Consider the following 13,571-nt stretch of genomic DNA (forward strand, 5'->3'; position numbering starts at 1 on the left):
ATTCCCCTCAAACCAAAACTATCTCATTTTCTCTCTCTAGAATCACTTTCTCTCTCTACATTGTTTTTTGTGTTGAACCCCGTAATCTGTGCCAAATACCTGACGTTTCCTCGAAGTGGGCCACCCAAAAGTAACCCTACATTCTACTTCGTAGTTCATGCACGACCCGGCAATCCCCGAGCGTCACCTCGATTTGTGTGCCAAGAAAAGTAGATCAAGAATACCCCGATATTCGTGCAAGTGCGGGAGTACTGCCGAAAGTCTAAGTAATTATAAGAAAGGTAGGGATTCCGCCCGAATAAAATATTATTATTTCAAGGCTTAGACCCTAGTAAGGGGTATAGCCTAGACCTTGATCAAATTAAAAGGTAATAATTAAAATAAGATTTCTTTATGATTAAGAAATACAAAATTGGTTATAGCTAAAATATTGTGTCTTCATGGTAAAGAAACGTAGGCATTCATATATATGAGGATATAATTTCTTCATGATTAAGAAAAGATAAGTTTTTACCTGTCAAGGGTATAGTCAAAAATAGTGTTTCTTTATAATTATGACACATAAGATTTTATATATCAAGGTTATAGACAAATGATATTTCTTCTTGAAGAAGAAAGATATCATAGACATTTCTTCTTGAAGAAGAAACATAGCACATTATTGGCAAATAAAGAGAAAGATTTCAAATCTAAATGTTTTATTTAAACAAATGATCAATCAAGGTTTAAAGCTATCAAAACCAGACTAAAGGACTGTATCCGAATTAAGAAATGATCCGGGTATTTATATAAACCTATTTTATTATAGGTTAATCATTCATTCATCCACAAAGGTTTTCAAATGAGATCACCACATGATTCAGAATAGACAATCACAGGTGAATACGTTAAACCTTTTAAATCAGTCAAGATAAACGAATTGTTTATCTTAACAAAGTCAGTCAAATATTTTATGAGATTACGTGATATCTAACATAAAGATTTATGGGATTACGTGATCCCTAATTTACAAGATAGAAAAATAAGCAACTCAGACCGAGTACACATGTGTTTGGCTCCAAACAAAATTTATCTCGTCTTTCAATCAAGGCTACGTGGCCGCAGACTAGAGATCAAAATAAAAGTTCTCCAATGGGCACCATTTCCCTGAGAACCGTAAAATTGTGTGTGTATGGCAGTGGCACAAATCCCAGAAATAAGAGACGTTTCTGCTGAGATTGTTCAAGAAAACTATCTTATCAGTTAAAGAAAGATTTATTAAATGTTTTTAGAGTCAACGATTCACCAGCATATCGCTGACGTATTTTCCCCCATATTTCAGGGAAACAAGTTAGTACAGGTAGCTAGGAATTAGAGCCATTCAAGAAGATAAACGCTCGCAAGGTAGAGATGAATAAGTTTTAAATCATTAAAATATTATAAACAATATTTAAACATGATTTGTAAAATCAAACAAGGTTTATAAATCAAACACTCGGATATTTACTATCCGGGAAGCCTTTCAAATATATTAGTATTTTATTATAAATAAAGGTTTCAAATATATTAATATTTTATTACAAAATAAAGACTTCCGCTAAATAACCCGCAAACTCTGATATATTTACAAAACAGATACCAACTATTGGTCACATGCCAAGGCCCTAAGTCGGGATGTGACAGGGCCATACAAGTTGGTATCAGAGCATAAGTTCGAGAGAAATAAGCATCCTACATGCTTAGACTCGAACAGAGAATGAGACTTAATTAAGAAAAGAAAGAAGATACCAGTTCAAGAAAGCCATGTGTCGCTCAAGCAAGCTCGGTAACAGTAAGTTGCATGATTAAGTTCATGTAAAGATTTAGAAATATGTGTATATGCATGTTAAATGAAAGTGGAAGAATGTGTGATGTTAGCTTAATTGCTAAAGAAGGAATGTTTGTATGCTAGCTTAATTGCAATAAAAAGAAAAGAATGTGTGTATGCTAGCTTAATTGCTAGGGATAAGAATGTAGGTTATATGTATGTTTATGTAAGGCCCCGTTACCGGTGCCCCACATTTAGACGTTGGATTTACTCATCAACATAGTTCTATTTATCAGAGTTAAATAAAACATACACGGAATATAAAAACTTTCATAAAAGATTACATTAATCCATAACTTGTCTTAAAATGAACATACTTATCTTTCAAAATATCATCATAATAAACATAAACGTCTCGAGTCTTCTGATGCCAGCCTCTTATTCAATGCCACGTGTTCCCCTCAAGCTAGTTGTTTCATCCCACTCACCAGCGTGCATACTAAAAGTCAGCTACGTTGAGTAAGTTCTAGTTAATCATACATCATACAATACATACATACTTATATACTTTCGTTCATACTTTCATACTTTCATACCTACTTACATTCATATCTTACGTTATAAAGAGCATTACGCCCTATATTCCTCGAGTATTATTAGGGCTCGGGACCCTCCTTCCTCGAGTATTATTAGGGCTCGGTACCCTCTTTCCTCGAATATTAGTATGGTTCGGTTCCCTAGTTCTCGAATATTAGTAGGGTTCGATTCCCTCTTCGTTACCATATAACCATACCTTTCCTTGAATTTTATTAGGGTTCGGTTCCCTCTTCGTTACCATAAAACCATACGTTAACCGTCTTTTATTAACTTAATAACTTCCATGCATATAGAATACATATCATACTTACATCATACATAGCATTACAACCTGACAGTACGTGCAATGTCCGAACACCGTTCACGCACCGACAAGCAATCATTCATACATTTCACGTCATCACATAAGGCATACACTTATCACTTAGGATAAGTGTATTAACAAACACTTCGAGTATGCACACAGCCCCGAAAACATAACATAGAAATGGGGCTAGAAACTCACCTGAATGCGGTTACGTTCACCGTTTATGGTTATCCCTTTCTTGAGCTGTGCACGACTAACTGTATAACAATTACACGTATCAATTTAACTATCACTACCCATATCGTGTTTCTAGTTTAATTATTGCCCTCAACGAACGGAGGGCCGGGGGCAGCGCGCCCTGGAAGCGGGGTTCTAGGGGCGGCAACCCCTAGCGGGGTCCAAGGGGCGGAGACCCTGGCTGGGGTTAAACTGGGCTTAACACATTTTATATTAACATTTAATTATTTTCTAACTTAGACTTATTTGCTAATCCTAAGATAATGGGCCAGTTTGCTTTATATTATTTATGGGCTTAGCCCAACTGTCCATTATGGTACCTGGGCCCAACTGGATTTAGTCCCAAAACCTAACAGAGAACTGATCAGCCGAGTACCATTTGGTAGAGAACTCGTGACCGAGAACACTTGCTTGACCGAGAACTCGGGTTTGACCGAGAACTCAGGTCTGGCCGAAAACCCAGTCACCGAGAACCCAAGTTGGCCGAGAACTCCCAGCTTTGACCGAGAACCCCCAGCTTTGACCGAGAACCCTCAGGTCAGATGCTATCAGCTCATTTTCTATCTTTTCGTTTCTGCCATTAGCCTAGTAGGTTATTGTTGGTCCATATCATGAATTTTAACCCCCAAGACCACTCTACATAACCGTTTACTAGCCCAATATCATCCCATTATTAAGGTTTACCAGTTTCTAGCATAAAGTTTGAACCTTTATCATAAAAACGTTTTTAGGCTAGACCTAGGGTTTCCTTTGTGAACCTTAACTAACCATATGTCCATTAAGTCCATTTTGATAATCAAGTTTGCATTTTTATGAAACATCTAGACTCGATCTACTCTAGGGTTAAGTTTCATGACAAACCGTTCACAAAAACATAACATTTAAACGTAAAGAACATACCTTTAGACGTTTGCAAGGTCACGGCTGGCTTGATTATGAACTTGGATCGTATATCTAGCTTGAGAAATGAAGATAAATCAAAGGCCTATGCATGTTTGATATAGGATCTCGTCTTTCTCCCTTGCGGCCGAAAATGGGAGGGTTTGTCTGTGTTTATGGTGTATAGAGAGAGTAAGATGGATGAAAATGGAAAGATTTAGGGTTTAATACTCCCTTAAGCCCATGGAGCTAAGGCTCATCTTTCCCTTTTAGTCCATGATTAATTCCCTTACTTAGCCTACTTATCTTTCCTTTAATATTTTTATTATTTCTTTAACCACTTAGGTAGACTTGTCAATTATAAGAAATAATATATATAATATTATAATTTGAAATTTTGGGATGTTACAGTTTACATGATTGTGTGAGAAGTAGGAACTAGCACAAGTGAAATTATAAAGGGAAGTATGTAGAACCTGAGAAGTGATGTAAAGAGTTAATTACACTTGGCCACTGTCATTAACTACTTACCTTACGAGTTATGTGCTAAATAATTCCTAGAGTGATAACGTTTGTGTTTCCCTAGAGATAAGATAGGATGACTGCTACAACTGGATGATCACGAGGATGTCATACTGGACGTTGCGGTAGGATACGTGCCAACCAGAAACCCTTTTGAAGAATGTGTGACAGAACGACATATGGAAGCAGTAGGACTCCAACTGAAGGAAGAAATGAGGAAGGATCATGCTTGGAGCTTGTAGTAAAATACACTAAGGGAGTTGCTCACTTCTTTCTCACTTCAATGCCAACAATTTTCTTTGAAGCATCAATGGCAGCCCAAACTGGGAAATCCAAGTGGAAGCAACATGAAAAAAATGGAGATAAGCCAACTAGAATGAGTCAAGACATGTAGTATTCCTGCAATAGTTAACTCCATAGGGAACTTGCTAGGATCGTGAGTAACGAAGCGAACGATGAGAAAGCAAATATGATCGAAAAGAATGGGTGATTGAAAATGTATCCTAACTATAAAGGCATGAAAGGATAAGGATACATAATGTAGCGAATATGGAAGGAAGACGCTAAGAAGAATATAGTTGTGTACCTGAGACTTTATGGAAGAAACCACTAGCGATACATTCGTTAAAGTATGAGAATGAAAGAAAGTTTAAATGGTGACTTAAGGAGTTCTCCGACAAGTTAAGCAATGGATGTGCTCAAGAATTGAAAGAAGTGTTCTATCTTGAGGAATAGACAAGGGGATTTCAAGAAGTAATCCTTAAGGAGAAACTGAAAAGGTTTCCTTTATGAAATTAATATGTTTTAAACGTATTACAAATCAGTATATTTGCAAAAAGTTGTAATAGGACAAAAGGGTGTTGTGACGGTAAGTCCAAAATTTCTGTTTGAAAGAAAAGAAAGAAAAGCATGCTTAAGAAAATCATGGGGACTTGTTAAGTCTAGATAAGGAAGTGTATCAAAGAGGACTTTATAGACAAGCTATTGTGGAAGGCTAAGCTAATTAACATCACTCGATGATTGTAAGACAAAAGATAAACCGATAGCTTAGGAAGCTGAAGAAAGGATGTGAATACAGTAAGTATTCTTTTTACAATGACTAAGCAGGTTTCGTGGACGAAACCTCTTATAAGGTGGGTAGACTTGTAACATCCCAAGTTTCGTCGGTATTTAAAGGAATTGTGTTTACTTAAATTATAGAAGATAAATGTAATTATCTAAAGTAGGAGGGGAATAAGTGTCATTAGATGAAAAGTTAAACATGAGACCCTACCCTATTCCTATAAATGTAGCCACCATATCATTTATAATCATCCTAGCCTCCAAACACATTATTTAACAAATTATCGTTTTAAGAAAATAAACCACAAAGACACGACGATTCTCGGAGATCTAACCGTCGGATCGGTCTCAAATTTTAACTCAGTATTCATGACATATAAATGAAGATTTCCACTGATCAAATCTTGGATCAGAGGTCGGGAAGTCTGGTTTTATCAGAAAACCGTAACAACAAAAAATGGAATTTTCCGGCAACTGTTCAGCTTTTCCAATGACTGTAGTGGCGTTTTCTGGAGACGGAGAGCTGAAGGGTTGGTAGATCGGGGTGACACGGTTCCGCGTCAACTTGAATCACTCAATTCCGAGTTCGTTTAATATGGTTTTGGTCTATTCGAGTGATTTCAAACAAAAACCTCAAATGTACGTTTTTGTTAGAAATGTTTACTTTTCGTGTACGAATTTGCATGAAATTGGTAGGATTATAGAACGGGCCACGATTATTGATAAAGTAATCAACTTGCGATTAAATGGGTTAGTTGGTTCATTTAGGATAAAACAAGTAGTGTTCGGTTAGTGAAATGACGGGTAAACGAAGTCGGTTTTACATGAAACTTGGTAGAAATCATTTATCTCAGCTGGCCCAACATTTTAGAACCCGACACCGCAGCCCCGGGATGCCGAATGAGCCGTTTAAATTTATACCAAGTTTGGGACGCTGTATATGTGTACATGTACGTATATGTATATGTGATAGTATATGATTAGAGGCGCATATGTAGTAAGGACGTAAATGTATAAGGAGCGCATATGTATGAACCACGCATATGAATGTATCACGTATAAGTTCTGGGAACGTATATGTGTGGCCACGTATATGTATGAAGTGTACAAGTATGAGAGTATTAATTATACAGGGCGCATAAGTTATGCGGGTGCATGACTTATGCGGACGTATAACATATACATCTCAAGACTTATGCGCTAACATGACGTATACGCCACCATGACTTATACGCTAGCCTAGCTTATATGTTGAGAAGTAACTTATACGTGGAAATGACTTGTGCGCCAATAACTTATGTGGCATGTAAGACGAGAATAAGTAATTAATTAATAACTAAAGGTAATGTTTAAAAATGATAAAAGCCTTGAAAGAAAGACCGAGGCTAGAATAGATACGTGAGAGCACGAGAGTGGTAGTTAAACTTATGTGCCTTGTTACACAGTTAGCCGTGCTCAGTTCAAGAGAGGTGTTACCATCAATTTCGAAAGAAGCAGGACACAAGTGAATTTCTAGCCCTTTTCTCTTTTATGTTTTCGGGGCTGTGTGCATACTGTGTGTCGAGACGATTTAATTAAGTTGTTTAAAGCGTGATGTTAGATTTTTAAATTATAAATACTTATTGTTAATGAATGCGAGCATGAATAAGAATAAATGTGAATGTTACTGTGTGTATGCTTATAGTATGTATGCTTATAGTCATTGATGTGCAAGTGTATGTAAGAAGCTAGTACGTTTGTATTTAATTATTTGTGAAAACATGTATGAAGTATAGTGTACTATATATGTACATATATGTATATATATATATATACACACACACATATATAAATATATGAACGTGCATGAGATGAAGTATGTAAGGATATGTATGCCTCATACATGCTAGAATGTGAAGAAAAAGCGGGTATGATCTACGAGACTACGAGTGATACCTTACAAGTTAATATGGAAAATCCTTCTAACTTCGCATAGGACGTAGACAGCATGTGGCATGAACATTAGAGAGGATTAAGCCTCTACATGTTCACATGTATGAGTGGGTTAACTTAAGTACTAGCAAGGGCAAGCCTCTACGTGCTGTCGTGAATAAGTGGGTTAACTTAAATACTAGCGAGGGCAAGCCTCTACGTGCTTTCGTGAATAAGTTGTGTGACGTAAGTGCTAGTGAGGGCAAGCCACGTGCTTTCGTGAATAAGTTGTGTGACGTAAGTGCTAGTGAGGGCAAACCTTTACGTGCTTTCGTGAATAATTTGTGTGACGTTAGTGCTAGGGAGGGCAAGCCTCTACGTGCTTTCGTGTGTTAGGGCGTAAGTATAAAAAAGGGCAAGCCTTTACGTACTTACGATGCAGGTAAGATGTCAAGTTTGTGTATGTTGTAAAAAGAGTAAGTGGTATTATTTACATATGATTATTTTAAAGATGAATAACAAGTCATGATGTATAAAGTGGAGTCGTAAACTAGAACTCACTCAGCGTAGCTGACTTTTAATATGCACACACGTGAGTAGAATAAAATAGATGGCTTAAGAGAGGGACACATGGCATGGACCAAGAGACTGGCATCTAAAGAAGAAAGAGTTATGTTATTTTTTTTATGTTTGAACTTGAAAGAAAAAGAGTTAATGTACTGAAAGAGTTTTAGATATTTGAAATCAACGGTTGAAGATTTTATTATTCCGCGCAAGTTTTAATTCACTCTGATATTTAGAACTGTGCTTATGAATAAATTCAACGCTAAAGTATGACATCGGGATCGGGGCCTTACACATATTCATAAATTTAATATTATAGTTCATGTTTCATATTATTATCATGAAGAATTAATTAATACATTGTCACACTTTAACCAGACTAAACAAGGTAAACTGATCTCTTCCAAAACTCCAAAATCGCATTATAGGAGATAGATTTCAATAGGAAGTTGATTAAAATATTATCGTTACTTATATGGTCCAACAGAAAAGGGTAAATAAATAACAGAGAGATAACTAGGGAAAATTCCCAATCTAGCCATTTTCAAGAGAGAAAAATTAAAAATAGCCTAACTTTTGTTTAAAATCCGAAAATAGCCCTCCAAATCTCGTCTGGAGCGACGCATTGGAAATCGATCCGATGAGATTCAATGTGTAGTGGGAGACAAGGGGCTATTAGGGGCGAGAACACCTCCCCGGGGGCGACAACTTGGACGATAAAGGGTTTGGCGATTTCTATTTTTCGCATCCAACTCTTTAAAGATAATATTCTTATATTCATTTGTGTGTGGTGTGTGTGTGTGTGTATAGGGTAAGGAGCCTAAGTGAACCCTTTAAAAATTGAGAACCTTGAGAAATATTTTGAGCCACAAAAAAAACCTCAAAAAAAACAAATTTTAAAATCATAAAACGAAAATAAGCAAAAAATTTAAAAAAGTAAAAAAACCAAAATTCTTATATTTCATCCTAATTTCATAAAAAAACACTTCGTATTATACACATATGTATAATTTCATTTAATCTCTAGTTACGTAATGTACACGTATGTACATTATCATTTACCTTAAATTGTACATATGTGTATAAAAAAACGTCTATAAAATTTTAAAAATTAAGTATTATACATATGTATATAATTTTGTTAAACCGATTTTTTAATTTTTTTATAAAACCGGGATGAAAAATAATTTTTTTTTGTTTTTTTACTTTTTTTATTTTCGAGTTTTTTTTTTGTTTTATAATTTTTTTTAATTTTTGGTAAGAAAAGTGTTTTTTGTGATCTAAAATTGTTCTCAAAGTTCTAATTTCAAAATAGTTCTCACATGACCTAATCTTATATATATATATATGATTAAGTTCAAGAGAGATTTTATTATGAGAAATGCGAGAAATGCTTTAAACCAATCATATTTTCTCTTTTTATTTCCTATTTTCTTAAATTACAAGGGTAGGTTAGTAAAACCTTTTAAGTTTTAATTTAGGTAAGTAACATTATTTATGGGATTACCAACCTAGATAATCGTTTTTTATTGTACCAAATTGTATAGACTATTTTTTTAGTCAACCATATCCATGACATTAAAACAAAAAAAAATCAACAGAAGAAAATTTTTTTAATTTTATCAAAAGTTCACGAATGTTACTTAAATAACCTACACAAAGTTGATGAAACCTATACAAAATAACCTACACAGCTGAAACCAATCTTACACAATTGCTTTTTATATAGGTTTTCATTCGAAAAAAAACATAAACATTACACAAAATAACTTATACAAATAAACTTAGATTGTTATCCATTCACCAAATAGCCTACACATATGGCACCAGACTTACACAATTGTATACCCTACACGTTATTTTAATAATACCCTAGACAAACAATATACTACAATAAAACATATTTTTGTTACCACGAAATAGCCTACACATATGGCACCAAACCTACACCGTTGTACAATAATACCCTACACAGTAATTTAAAAACATCTTACACAAATAATATACTGTAACAAAACATATTTTCAAAACCTACATCATACAAAAACATACACACATTAAAATTAAAAAAAAAACGTACACACCAGCTTTTTGATACATGAAAATTATAAGTGTTGATATAAAAAAAATTCTAGGTGAGCATTAATTTAGGTAAATGTGATGATGAGCATTAATTATTTAGGGGAAGTTGATGATAAGCATTAATTTTGATTTAAATGTGTTAATAATCAGATGATATATCTACCCTTTTTATTAAAAAAAGCTTATTTTAATGTCATGTAATTACAAACATGCCATTTTTTATTTCAACCATTGATTACACATTATCAATGGTTCAGATCGATTTCTTGCATTTCTCGCAATAAACTCACGTCTCTCTTGAACCATCCCCTATATGTATGTATGTATGTATGTATGTATGTTGGGCTACAACACCACTATACCTCTAAAACATAGTCAAGTTCGCTAGTCTAGGACCTCAATGTTTTGGCGTTATCTGATAAATTTAGATACATCATATATATATATATATATATATATATATATAGGGAAAGTATAAGAAGAAAACCTATTCCAGTTGAGAAAACCCTGGAAACTCAAATAAGTGGTTGTGGTGTTGCCATGTGTTCACTTGATATATTTAATTGCTGTTTAAGTAGAAGGGTAATTTAGTCTTTTTGTGTTCATCATCTTTGGTTCCGTGCTTCAATATTTTCACCCTGTCAAATCACCGATTTTATATCCATTCATATCTCTTAACATTTTCAAAATTTCAATTTGATTCTTTCCAAGTTACCGTTCTTCAAATATGTCTCCCAAAGCAAAGCGATTCTTAGATTTTTCAGCCTTTTCTCCTTCAAAGAAACAACATCAACTAGTAGCATTCGATTCTTTAGATATCCATCATTACAGCGTTGACCCCCTCGTGTGTGTTGATGTTTTTCCTGTTGTTCATCAAGTTAATCCAACACTTGGCGTACATGTACCTGTTGACGTTGTTCCAGTTGTTCATCAAGTTAATCCGGTCACCGCAGTCACCCATCTCGATGTTTATCAAGTTTCTGATGAAGTTACATCTTCGGTTATATTTGGTTCTCTTACTCCTGAACCCCAAGAATTTGGTTTTTGCGTTTTATGTGATGATTATCACTCGTATCCAAGTTTGATGGGTGAGGAATGCTTATTTTTGGCAGTGTGCTTTAGTCAGTCCCAGTTCCTTATTACCATTTTGGTCATTACACTCCTGATAAATCACCTCAAGTTTTATGGGTGAGGAATGCTTATTGTTTTATTCTTTTGTATTTTTTAGTTCTAATCTGATGCTCATTTCTAGTTCTTTGTTGTTTTTCTTTTTATTTTTCTGTATTCGCCTATATGTTGTCACATTTTGCTAGTATGGTCTTTATATGTTGTATGACATTTATATTATGATAACATGATAACGTATGTTTTAATTATGATGACTTGTTCTTCAAATGATAACATATGTCTTTTACATATTGACATATGTTTTAGCACGCTTATTAACATATGACCTTTTTGTATATTGTTTTATTATTTTTCTCGTTATGGTAGACTGTATGTATTTTTTGAGATTTATCTTTAAAACATATGTTTTTAATGTTAAAAAATTTTACTTTTCTAGGTACAAAATGATATTTGTTCCCTTTACTGGTGTAGATCACCACAAAAAAATGTGTTACTTTTGGAGCTGCCTTGATTAGTAGTGAGACTATCAACTCTTACAAATGGTCGCTTCAATCCTTTCTTAATTGTCATGGCGAACAACCCAAGTTAGTTTTAAGTGATCAGGATCCTTCTATGCGGCAAGCAATAGTTCAGGTATTTTCTGAGTCACGTCATAGGCTTTGCATGTGGCACATAATGAAGAAATTGCCGGCCAAGGTTATGATCTTAAATTTGAGCATTGATTTTTTGTTGATATCTGTGTTTTGTCTTTTTGATATGTTTTTGTTTCTTTTACATTAGGTATCTGGTGATGTTATTGAGAATACTAACGTTTGTTCGAGACTACATCGTTTGATTTGGAATTTGTTTACCACCCCTGATATATTTGAGTCCAGACGGCACTATCTTATTAAGAAGTTTGGTTTACAAGACAACGAGTGGTTGAATGATATGTTTGAGATCCGAGATCGTTGGGTTCCTGCTTATTTCGAGATATCTCGTTTTTTTGTTTGATGAAGACTACATCTCATTGTGAAAGCTCTAATGCAAAATTTAAAGTCAACTCAAGTAGCGCTAACACTCTTGTCCAATTCATGTGTAAGTCCCTAATCTGGATCACTACAATATGATATCAACCAACACACGTCAAACATGCGGAATCTAGTTAACGTGGTGATTCAAGAACAACGATGAACAGTATGAATATAATAAACACGATAATACTCCAAATGCACACGATTATATTATTAAATTGTCTGGTACATGTGTTTGCCAAAACCGTATTGCTCTCTAGATGGTGGCTTTCAAAATGTTCAACAAAACTGAACTAGCAGCCCAGAACCCTATACAATGCATTCTATATATAGGGTACTCAATACACAAGCCCAACCATAGCCCAATACGAAACCCAATAAACATATAACTAAGTACAAACCACCAAATATGGACCCAACAATCTCCCTATTGGTTTGTAGCTTCGTTCTTATTTATTTCACTTCAGATTAGCCTAACCGAAATCCATTGGGATTTCGGTATTACACCAATGCAATTCTTCAACTCGTCTTTGTTTATGTCACTTTAGTCTTGATCATGTCATGGCCTTTTGATATGCGTCGTCTAACCAAATTATGACCCAACAATCTCCCCCTTAGACTGATGCTTTCAAAACCTTCAGACTCTTTACTCGAACATGATCAACTACATCAGCATCTGCATCCAATACTCTACCATCTCCCCCTTTTTGATATGATCATCTATATAGAATCTCATATACTTCATATGTTTCCGTTGCAAGAAATCAGTCTTGAAAGAACAATCAACTTTGATAGAAAGATCAACCAAAATATTTTGAAAATAATTAAATAAAACAAAATAAGACAAGCATATTTTTTTTATTTTTTTATTTTTTAATTTTTATGATTTTCTTGAAAATGAGATCATACCAGTTGAACCAACTATAACAAAATAACCGAAATCATATTTCATTAGCAGAAGACAAATTTTAAAACGATTTTTTAACACATTTGTTTCAACAAGAGTAATCAAGAAGTAAAAATAAAATAAATGAAATAAAGTAAGACCAAAAACAACAAATAAAACCAATTTAATCACCCGGTCTTCTTGTAATTTAGCAAAAATTTGGGATCAAATTTCAGTTTTTGATAAAACTGCCGCCTTTATGAAAATATCCGAACATGGAATCATATTGCTTAAGGTGCTTTCACAAAGATTCAAGTTCAGCGTTATTATGACATAAAGAAACAGGTTGATAGTAGGTAACGAACTTAGCATGATTTTCATTGCATCAGTGATATGAATTAGGTTCAGTTCGGCATAAAACTTAGATGGACATCACTCATGGACCTGTGATGCCTCCTATCTCTTCTCAAAGTGTATTTGGCTTTCCCTAGATCACCCCAATTTGACTCCAACCCCCTAGTGCTTGATCAAAAGATTTTTTATAGATAATCAAATAGAATTTTTAACCTTTAAGGTTGAACGTTGGACTTACAAGCC

This window comes from Bidens hawaiensis, unplaced genomic scaffold (genome assembly GCF_021521415.1).
Source record: "Bidens hawaiensis isolate Kalapana, Puna unplaced genomic scaffold, B.hawaiensis_p1.1 tig00035102_1, whole genome shotgun sequence".
Classification (NCBI taxonomy): domain Eukaryota; kingdom Viridiplantae; phylum Streptophyta; class Magnoliopsida; order Asterales; family Asteraceae; genus Bidens; species Bidens hawaiensis.